The sequence below is a fragment of the Pieris rapae genome, chromosome 18 (assembly GCF_905147795.1).
Source record: "Pieris rapae chromosome 18, ilPieRapa1.1, whole genome shotgun sequence".
Taxonomy (NCBI): Eukaryota; Metazoa; Arthropoda; class Insecta; order Lepidoptera; family Pieridae; genus Pieris; species Pieris rapae.
The window spans coordinates 2,789,579-2,802,311 of NC_059526.1; positions in this window are offsets into that span (position 1 = coordinate 2,789,579).

Here is a 12,733-nt window from a genome sequence, read left to right on the forward strand (position 1 = left end):
TTAAAGTATTTAGTTTAAAACTGTAATATAAGCATAATATACAATCGAAGTACAGTAGGTTACTGGCCAAAAAACGAATGAAATTACAATTTTATTCATGTACTAAATTATTTATTTTCATGTTCTTTAATCGTAGCACAACAATTAAATATGGTGTACAAACAATAAAGCATATAAATTAGAGAAGTTAGGTGTAATGTCGTCGTAAAAGCGAATGTTAGGAAATTAGCAAGTGACGATCATGGACGAGCGATGAAAACTCGATTAGACTCGACTCTCGCAGCGTTTTGCGAAAATTGCTTCCATCAGGAATCGTTAAGACCGATCAATTGTTGCTAATAATTGAATATTGTTTAAATGGAATGACAATTAGAACACGCCATTTGGCTAAGCATAATTATTATTGTTATTAGCAGGCTATTATCACCTTGTACTATTTAAACTACAAAATTAAAATAACAAAAATATTAAATACAGAATATTGTTCTGTAAACAGTGGTAAAGAGAAAATATAAAACTTCATTTTTAATATTTTCGATAATACTTCATGCTAATTTTTATTAGACATTATTAAACTATAGAAAATATTAAATAAACAGAAGACATTACTTAAATCGTATAGCTGATGAAATAAATCATGATTAAACATATATAAAATGCGTATATTCCCTGTCTGTGGAGTCACATATTAATTATAAACTATTGTAAACTAAAACATGTATCCGACACGGACGTCGCTTTAGACGTACATAGGTCAGCGACCTACGGCGATTAAGTTTTTTTAGAATAAGCAACAGTAATAGAGGTTCCTCTTACAGCAATTCCTTTCTTTCAAAATCTCTTGACTGCAAGATTAATTAAAAGGTATAAAAAGGTAAATTTTCAGAAAACGAAATTCCACTCGTATCACCTCGACTTCTACCGTTCCACAACTGAGCGTTTTTCAAGGCAGTTTTTCCCGCGCACCACCACTTTGTGGAACCAGCTGCCCACTGAAATATTTCCGAACCAATTCAACTTAGGGTCCTTCAAGAATAAGATAAGATATTTTTTTGTATGTAAGGTGTGTGTATTCTTCTAAAAATTATCGAACTAATTTCGATGTGATACTTAAGACAGTTTCGTTTTCCCTTAGAATCTGAGCCCTTTAATATAATTCTCATTCAAGACAACAACGACGCCAGCTAACGACCACGACACCGATTGCGTTGATTTGTGTAATTAGAAACTTCTCCAAGATAATTGGACAATATTGCCGCTATCTACTGTTGAATTGTATAATCAAATAGCTTCACAAACTTGCTTCTCAAACAGAGTTTCAGAGGTATGTATTATAGACTAAAATTTTATGGTTTGTTCTACATACGTATCAGTGTAGTATGTGCCGCTTAATTGGTAATTAGAATTTGATGGAACAGTATTGAAGTCATATGCTTTTAATCTGGCCAAGTGGCGGAAAAACTTCATTGCTAGTATACAGAAATATAGAACAATTAAAATTATTAACTAAAAAGGAGGGCAACTGGTCATATCACTTTCGACCGATGTCTACCAGGCAACCACTGTGAGAAAAAAATTAATAAATTACACAAGATGAGTGCAAGAAATGCATAACTATATAAGACATTAAGTAAAAATTAAACTATGAATCAAAACTAATTATATAAAACAACACTATTTAACATAGTAGACAGTTAAAGGAATAATTAAAAGGATACATGGAAAAGAAAATAGTTAGATTCACAATAATTTTAGATCAGTTAGTAGAATAGTTAGGGATACGTTCATACGTTCATAGAATTTCTGTTAGCCTTCCACACCACAGTGGAGGCGAAAGCCGATAATTTTGGGTTGTCTCTTTGCGTGTCAAAGTCTCTTTAAACTCGAGCTTGGATGATCAAGGAAAAGAACCACCGAAATTATTGCATGATACTTTGATTCCTAATTTGTATTCAGGTATCATAGTATCACGCCCCAATAATTATGCGCTTGCGTTGTCTCCGACTGCTCGCTTTTTCGACTAAATCTGGTTCAATTAAGAAAACGTAATTTTGAGCTAAATAAACATCTTTTGTTGCTACTAATATTTTTAAAGATACTCCTCCAAGGCCAGCGACGCATTGCGAGCCTTTTTGTAATGTGAGTGTCTATGGGCGGTAGTATCACTTAACATCAGTTTAGCCGCCTGCCAGTTTTTATAAAAAAAAAAATTTAAAAAAGTAAATGTTAAAGTGAATATACGCATGCATGTTCATCTGTCAATTACCACAGACAACCAACACACTCCCTGACCCGAAATACGTACACTCGCTTCTAATAAATTATTATTGAGGTAGATAAGCCTTACTTACGTCGAACGTTCTGTAAAACCTTTCATCCCTAGACCACAATATTTTCCTTTAAAACACTTAAAATGTCACTTGGCTGATTTGCTGATGGGATATGGGATTAGACCTATTTATAAAACAAATTCTCTTTTGATAAATATATAAACTACTTCAAAATGCATTAATAATTTTTATCTTAGTATTATCCTTGAAGCTACGTGAATATGTTAGACAAAATTACGTTTAATATCATTTCTTGTAATTCATTTATATTCATATATCTTTGGTTCCTTTACATTTAAATTTATTGCATGAACGCCCATCGTTTTATTGTAATTATTTTGGGAACGACTACACTTTAAAGTTATTCTCATATACTTTTTTTTGAGACATAAAATCTTTATATCTAAATCTAATTAGTTTACATAAAAGGGGTATTATATAAGTAAACTTGCGTGGACTGTGAAATACGTATTTTAATTAATATGTAATAAATTTCGGGAGTATATGTAGTGTATGAATTAGATGCCGAAGAAACTCTACAGATCTTCAGACACGACGATAATTAAGGACTTGTCTTTTGATACTGACTTTGAGAGGAAGCGAGAAATTAATAAAACAGAATAATATCTAAATCAATATTCATATAAAACAACATCTTAAATACATACTCCTTAATATGTGCTGTCCGAGCATCGCGCACCTACAGCTATTAAAAAGTATATCAACAGTTGGTCAATGTTGTCAAGTGAAATCTGAACATATATGGAGATCTTATCAAGTTATATTTGAAAGTCGTTACAATTTCCTATTAAACCGTCGACTTATATGCGATTAATTAGGATGCGGGATGCAGGTATAAATTTTTCAACAGACATTTTATCTGATTTTAAGTATACGGATTGGCGCATAGACGGATGCATTGCTTAAAGAATTTACAAGTTTTTCAGATTTTTTTCAATTTCTACCTTGGGCTTAATACTTAAAGTAGTAATTATGAAATACTAAAATGCCCAATAGAAACCTTTACATAACATTAATTTAGTAATTTTATATCGTAGTTTTATTTTAATGAAACATTTTATATTTTTTCAATCACCATTAAAGATGGGAGTTAGGATATGGTTGTTAGACGCTTCGCTAAGACTAATGCAGTGTCTAGAATGTCCACTTAGGACGACTATTAGAAAATATTAGCTATTAAGTTTTTCTACAATTACAAAAACATGTATTTTGTAATTTATCTTAATTAGATAAAACAATTGACGTGAGTGAAAGTCATTCGGTAAAGCGACTTTAAAATGTAACTTATTTTTCCCAGTACTAATTACGTTCTATATTAATTCTATTTAAAAATTTGCGTATTAATAATTCTAACGAATCAGACCACTGTTGATTGCCAGGTGCTAGCGTTGACCCACCTCACTTGAACAGTCCCATCCACAAACAGAAAGCGTCCGCGGGGAAATCATACCGGCATTAATTATTTTGAATTTATTAACACCTCAACAATATTTCGAATAATACGCTAATTATTTGTACAGCGGCTGCATGAATAATATGCATATATAAAAGCATTAATAATATGCGAAACAAATCAATGTATGTTCACTATGTGGTGAATTCATTATTTTTTTAAGATATTCAAACGATAACAGCTAAACTAACTTGATATTATTATTCACATAAGTATATAACTTTGCCAATTATTTCTCATGAATTTCAAATTATATATTGTAGTTAGTTATAGTTATAGTAATAAATATATATTGTGCTTTACAGTAAATAACGGGACGCATTCCATTTTGTGTAACTAAGTGGTTTAAATATAACTTGTTTGATGGCATATTTTGTAAGATTTAGTTAACTAAAAATATAAAAAGTAATTTGGGAAATTCGGCTTTTTTCGGTATTCTCACATCTAAGCGTTAGCTCCCCAATACCAGCTCTCTCGATTTGGACAAGCTCTTCAAGAACAATTTCAAAGGCCGGCAACGCAGTTCCGAACCCTCTGGCATTAGGAGTATCCATGGGCGCGAGTGTCCTCACTGATATTTGTTCGAATAAGACACTATTCACTAATTATAGAATTGTACGTACTATAAATAAACTAAAATAAAGTTAAATTTAAAGAAAAAATAGCAATCATAATAAATAATAATATGTATAAACAAAAATTTAAAAGTCAATCAAAAGGTTAACTGAGAATAATTAATATATGTATATATAAACAGAGCTAATGACGAGGCACAAAGAAAATGATCAAAAAGAAGATTTAAAAAAAAATTTAAACACTCAGCTCGCCTAATAACAATTGCTAAGGAATTCCATAACAAGATACTTTGCACAGTAAAAGAGGATTGATAGAATTTAGTTTTTTCTTTATTTTTGGTAGGATTTAGTCTTAACGAAAGGCCCAAATTAAGTTTAATGCTTATATTGGAGTCTCGACGCTAAGGCTTAAGTCCTGCTCAGACAAATGTCGCCCAAACATCGAAAGCAACTTTCCAGTCAATTAGAGGAACGACAAAGCGACTAATGCAATACGGAATTAGTGCTGGACTAATCACTCGCCAATGAAGTTATTTATTTAATAGTTCCAACTTTGTGCTGGCTAAAACAGGCTTAGGTACACTAACTATCGAAACGGAAATAATAATTGAATTGTTTGTCGTTTATTTCGGAAGCTTTATTTCGCATTTATGTTCGAGAAAAAAACAGTGGCGCTACAACTTCTTTAGGTCTTGGCCTCAGATTTCTGAATCTGTTTCATGATCATTTTTAAATCTAATAGGCAAGTAGGCGATCAGCCTCCAGTGCCTGACACAAAGTCGACGACGACTTTTTGTGTCTAAGACATGTCGGTTTCCTCACGATGTTTTCCTTCACCGTTCGAGCAAATGTTAATGCGCACATAGAAAGACAAGTCAATTGGTGCACAGCCGGGAATCGAACCTACGACTTCAGGTATGAGAGACGCACGCCGAAGCCACTAATATAAAATAAAATTTAAGTGCCTTCACTGGGCTGTAATAAAACAACCATTAAAACACCGACAAAGGAACAGACAGGTCTGTTGTAACGACTGAACGGGCGCAGTTAAAACGGTATTGCGGCAATTTAACAATCGCCGGAACCCTGCCTGTAACAGCTACTGAGCATGTTATGGCTCCGAAACGTTCCTAATATCTGTAATAACTGAACGCCGAACCAATAAGTGGCCAGGTCACGATCTATCTTATGGTCCGAGTTATGAGTGTCTGCTGTGAAATATAATCTGACATTTCATGTCTTAGGATTGATAATTATACTGAACATGAATTCACGTGGAACGAAATAAAGCATGTTTTTATTACAGTTTTGTTACATACATATAAAAGAAAAATATGTCGTGGAAACATAAACTACACATAGCATTTATATACATTTATATCCACCAGGACGTCAAGCAAATTTTAAACTTACGTAACACTGAAAATATTTAGAAAATGAAAAACGGCTTTATGTAGAAAGTAACTGACTTTTATTGTTTTTCGAAGTAATCTCCGTTCCTCTCTACACAACGTCGCATTCAATGGAATAACTGAGAAAAGCAGTGGGCCCATTCTTCCTTCCTTCTCTTCTTTGGCATTTTCGTACGCTTTCACCACATCTACAGGGCTCGTAAAGCGAATACCTCGAATTTTATCATTAGCTATCATCTTGGCTTTAGAATTTTGAATTTGTTTCGTAAATATTGTTTTTTTTTAGCTTTCACACACGACAGACGCCGTCGACTGTTTTGGGTCTAACATGATAGTTTTTTACGATGTTTTCCTGCGAACTAGTGTTAAATAGAGAATAACTAACGAAAGAACTCCTTATTAAATTGTATTAGCTATTAGAAATGGTCCAGGAGTATTAGTTTGCACTAAATCGTTAGCGATATGTGCCACTGCACTAATTGTACAAGCTTGTTACTTGCATCGTCACACATTATGCAACAATTAATAATAAATGATGCATTATATTATATAATTAAGAACATAAGATATTACGTAGGAATTGAATTTATTTCTCGATTTTGTCTTCTATATCAGCTAATCTTTTATGTATCTTGTGTTAATTTTACAGTAAATAAATTTTCAGTTACAATTGTTGACTATTAATTATAGATTAGATAGGTTAAGTTTAGGTTATCAAGTAGACGAAATTGTATTTTCTAAGTGCTAATATTCTCTGGACGTCTTGAACAAAATATTTTGTATTAGAAGTGTTTCTAATACAGTGTGAGCAGCAGAGAAAAACATTTATCGGTATTACGTCTATCGCAGAACACTCACCGCTTTGTATAAATTAAAGTCAATATTTAAAAAATAATGCAGATCGGTCAGACATAATATATAAATTTTACGTTGAAAAGATAGCCTCCTCCTTCGGCCTCTTAAAGACAATTGCACAAAATTAATATATCATTCAAATCTGAAGCTTAGTTGGTGAACTCTTAATCCTATTACAGTGTCAGAAACAGAATAGAGAGAGAAGTACCTATATGAATCAATCATGGAGGCAGACAGAAATATTTGTATTGTGATGGAGAACACTTGATTTTCACACCAGCCAAGCTTTACGTCATTCCAGATCATCCAAGACTAGTCGATGATAAAACTAACAAATTTCAAGATATTTTTATATGAATATATAATAAAAAAAGCTAGATAGATGATAGAGATATGTCTCAAACCGTCTTATTCCCACGTCCAGACCGATAGACAATTTATAACTCTGTCCCCGACCTCAGTGCTACTTTGTTTATTTCTCTTGAGAATACACCTTATTATTGGACAAAAAATATTTTCTTTGAATACAAAGCGATCATACAAATACTGTTTTTTTTATTTTCTAATAAACAAAAAATACTTATTGAAGCAGTTATTGCATGCGTCGTTTGCGTGGACGCATAAAAATATTAATTTATTTACACTTGGTTACTGTAATCCAAAATTACAGTATATGTAAATCAATTAAAAATAATAGAGATAAGAGATAATATTCAATATTTTACATAGATAAGTTAGTACGAATGTTAAAGGAACTTTGGACATGATGTTGACAGGTGTAGTCCTAGAGACAACAGTGGAATTTCAAAGTCACAATGATAACTTATGTACGTCAAAAATGAAATAGATATTAAATGCTTCTAATTTTATATTTACTGCCAGTCCTCACATCAATTCGTAGAACGGAAGAGAAGAACTATCCGCCACTCTTTAAATCACTTAACACAAACATTTTACACAAAGTTTGTAAGGAGCTGCAACCATTACAATGGTGTAATGGTTAGATGTTCCACATTACATCTTAAGTAATTAATAGTTAATCATATTAAAATAAATTAACAGCAAAAATTTGTCCTCTATCAGAAGGAGGCATCGAGAGATAGGAGGACGCACTTACATTCTCGTGGGAACAACACGCTTGCTTGTACGGGATTTATGAAGATGAAGATAGAGAAGAAGAAGCTAAGGGGTGAGGGATGGAAATACCATATCCTCATAGCAGAGACCTTATAGGACTCGTCAAGAAAGCAGTTATGAGATGGGATTTCAAGGATATAGTTTTCGGCGAAGGTAAGAAGAGGTAAGAAGGAGTTTAAAGATTAAACAGGATAAGAGATGGAGAATGTACGTAAAGTAAGATACGTACACACGTATAGCGTTCAAACGACGGAAAGCGACATATTTAGTTGTGGAAAGTTAATATAAGTGCGAAATAGTTTAGCATAAAATTTAAATAATAATATAGTACATAAAACTAAGTTCTGCCTAATTGCTTTATGAAAAAAAACGTTAAAGCTCATTTATAAAACATTAACAGCACATTGTACTTTTTGCTCACTCAGTCTTTCTTAGTTTTAAAACCGTGGCGATTTCCTCAATAGTCTGAGTTAGAGAGTATAGCCATACGTAGGCACCCTCTTCAACTCTTGCATTGTAATTATTCGTTATATAGCAATTAACAGTTCAGTATATTATTGTACGCGAGTGGTTAATGTGTAGGAAAAATAAAATTCTCTATTTTTAAAGCACGCCGATGATCCAGTAACCGTACAATATGCTTCACTGAGATGTTCAAACTTATAGAACATTTCAAAGTAATTTTCTATTCCATCTTTGGTTTTTAATATTAAATAAAGCGTGCATCAAAGACAAATTGATTCAATACATAATTTACAAGCGGCCGATGATTAACAACTATTCCTAACCATAAAACCGACGATATGGCCATAAAGTCGCCCATAAATAATTCCGCTGACATTAAATTTATTGGTTTCAGTAAAAGGATATTATCGTTGTATCTAATTACTGTCACTTTGATAAATTACATGCATTTTACGAGTCTTAATGATACATTGTATGAACAGTCCGTGGTCCGCAATGGATTGGATAGAACTGTTAAATAGAGCACAGTTTCACGGAGCTACAAGACTTGCGTCTTCGAGGCATAGGTATTTTTGAATTTATAATAATGTATCTTATGATATATAGCACGATACTATGGTACGTAGTAGTAGTACATAAAAATGCTCATTAAATGAAAAACACCTTAATGTAGAAAGTTGCCAAAAATTTTATTGTTTTTCGAAGTAATGTCGAAAAATCGTTGTCTCTGGAAATCAAACCTATATACGAACTAAGGCACGATATATTCGTATATTCTCGCGCCAAATGGCGATGGCGATGAAAAAATATGTATGTTATGGAATGACGTGTTATACGCCATTTGCATTTCATTAAACATTAGCATTAAGCAAATGGCGAAAGGAATTTTTGAGTTCGATAAGCAAAACAATTATTTCAATATGGTAAGTTCACAAGGCATCAATTAAAAATAGCTATTAAACACAGAAATTATTTTCCTAATAATCAAATCAAATCGTTTATTTGCTGGAATAGTCTTACAATTAGTTACATAAATTACAAAAATCCGCCACAAATAAATAGGCATGCAAATGTCATATTATATTTTATTTATTTATTTACACAAATACATGTATTATCCTTTCAGACATGTATGTACTTCTGTTCATGTTCTTATTTTCTACCTTTGTTTATTCATTGGTTTTATTCATTATGACACACTTATAAATTATGTAAGAAATGCCGTAGATAAGTAATAATTATGAATAATAATTATAAATAACAAGACTAGTTATTAAATCTTACATTTAGAAAATACATTTAGAAAAATGACAGCGCAGAGTTAGTTAGACACCAATATTTGTAATAATCCTTATCTAAAAAATACAATGATTTAATCGTTACGCTTCTTTTTCTTGTATTTAATAACATCTCAAGTGATTGATTTCAAACTTATGATCTAGGTACTCGCCCACACTTTAAAAGCACCTTGCCTTTAAGAACCCAATCACCTTCCCCTTGAAAACATTACATGGCAGCGATCTATAACTTCTAGGAAGGTGATTAAATATTCTTACGGCCATGGCGTAACAATTTTTAGAATATAGCGTGGTGTAACATAATATTATCGGTAATAAAACTACAAAAACAATTAAAAAAAATAAACTGTTCCACAGGTTCCAATGGTTAATTGCGCACCTAATTTTCTTATTTTGCTCAGTGACCGTGGTTTATGTAACAGTCATCAGATTCTATGATAATCCTACATACATCGTAAAGCTCTCCTCTAAGATGCCTTTGAAGAACTTTCCAACCATTGTGGTATGCCCGCAGGTTCATTTCTTGGATTATAAGATTGACGAATTTCTCAGTAAATTGTAAGTAATGACTGATTCATAACTATAATTGGTTAACCATTTTGTAGTATGCATTTCAATATGATAAATAATTATCTTAATATATATATTTCTTGTGTGCGTGTGTATGTGACTGAACTCCTCCTAAACGACTGGACCGATTTAGACGAAATTTTTTGTGTGTGTTCTGGGAACTGGGAATGGTTTAGATTCACAATTTTGTCCGCTGGACAATGTTTTTTTAATTAATTTTCAATTTATTAGTTGTTGTTGATTTTGGAATGTCTTACATTGGATCCGACAGACGGCGCTACCATCGCAGTGTCAAATTTTAAATAATATTCGAATTTTAATTTTAGTCTGTCCCGAAATTTAAAAAAAGTTTTGTTATCATTGTGTTATATCGTGTGTGACCATGTGCTGAATCGTTAGATATTGTCATAACATTTGAATAATAATTTTCATCAAAATGGCTTATTAAAAATTGAAATTTTGAAATTAAAGACGTGTAGACAGGACAACGTCTGTCGGATCCGCTAGTATGATATAAACTATAGTTAATAGAATAAGGCTAATATATATTTATGAATGGTTTTTGAGCATAAGTAGTCACGAATCAAAAACATGCAATTCATATCGTTAAAGAGCGTACAAATTCCAAAAATAACGGCAACGCACTCTTGAGCCCTCTAGCATCGAGAGTGTCCATGGGCAGCGGTATCACTTAACATCAGTTAAGCCTTCTGGCCGTTTGCCCCCTGTCCTATAATAAGCAATTATATTAACATTTGAACAGGGCAATTTTAATTTGTATAAACTTGACTTCAATTCTCACGAAAATATAATGACTATCAATTTTATGTAAATAATATCTGCAAAACAGCTGCAAAAACACGATTGTTATTGAGCACCTCCTTCAGTTACAAACAATCAATAAGCATAGAAAAGCAATAAGCAAGTATTATTCAAATAGACTTTAATACTGATGAGATTAGGAGTTGTTCTTGATGAGATGCGGCCTTTTTTAGACCATAGCCAAGTAGCCTTTATATTTTATTTAAAGGAGCTAATGCTCTATTCTCTGTGGAAGGTTCTAGAGGTTGAACGATTCTAATTGCCTATACATATTATAAAGTACAAGAAATACGTGTCAACCCGAAAAATAGTATGCAATTCTAAGAAACCATAAATCAAATTGCAGAATGTGTTTTGTGTTTTAATAGGTTTATGTAAGTCTCTAGTCTTTGCGTTTTCCAGACACACATTTTATAATCTATCTAGCGAAGTGAATAAATATATTGTTTATATTTATATAGTAACTTAGTGCATTGTTCTTCCAGATTGTTTCCCTCGTCAACAAACATTACTTATATTAGAGAAGTTTTACCACAGTTAGCAGCATTCTACTCCATTGATACTGTATACAAAGTAAAAGATTTGGATAGCATATTAGAACTGTTGGCATACAATAAGCTCGATGTCGAAAGTGCTAGCCTCCTGCTGACAGCCACATGTGATGAAACAATACTAAAGTACGTACATTATGTTTATACATTATACAAACTTTGTTATTAATGGCTCACCTGTATCTGTTACTTTGTAAGCCTGATATTACGACTAAGGTGACTAAGGCTATAAATCAATTACTGAACATTCTAGATGTGTCAACACGAGGACAAGTCATATAAAACGCCATAGGATATAAAATTAAATTTTACTGTATTAAGTTGTATGTAGTTGTGAAACCAAGTTGCTAGTCAAACACATTCTTAAACACATTTTTTAAACATTCTTAGATGCTCCTGGAGGGGCAAAGATGCAAACTGCTCCTCTTTGTTTCACATGGAACTGACTAGCTACGGTTTTTGTTGCGTTTTCAATGGACACTCGTTCAGGAGGTAAAAACTTTAATATTTCAATTTTACCTTTTATTCTCATAAATCAAACTACGAACACCGAAAAATCTGAATGCAATAGTTTCTATTATTTGTATAGTTATAATATGTATGTTCTAAAACATAACATACACAGAGTAATACTGGAAAGAAATAACTAATGACATTTCTTATAATTATTTTTATTTATATATATTTATGATTATTTTGCAGAGAGGTACGAGATCATAAAAAAAATAAAAAGGAAGTGGAAAAGATGCACATAAATAAAATGGGAATGACGTATGGATTAAATATCGCGATTGAACAAAATGTGTCAAAGCCTCCAGTTAATTTAGATTTATCATACAAATGGGTAAACAACTTATAATATATAATATAATTCTCGTGTAATAGAACATTAAAATCGTCAGAATTTTTTTTGGAGAAATCCAACAGTAATAATTTTAACTTTGTAAGTGGAGATTCTAACCAGCATTTATAGATTTCATTTTCCATTGATTGGCGCGCAAATCAAATTCAATTAGTTAGACAAAAACAAAATTTTATAGGTAAAAAAATACTTAAATTTTCATACAAATCTCCAATTTCTTAGGTAAAGTTTAACTTGGTGAAACAACTTTTACGATATTATGTATATTTCATAATGAAAGTACAGATTATTGCGGATTTTTGAGGGTTTTTTTTATTCTTTATTCTTCGCTTTAATTAAAAAACCGCGATACGTTTTGCTAAAAATATAATGTCATCCCATA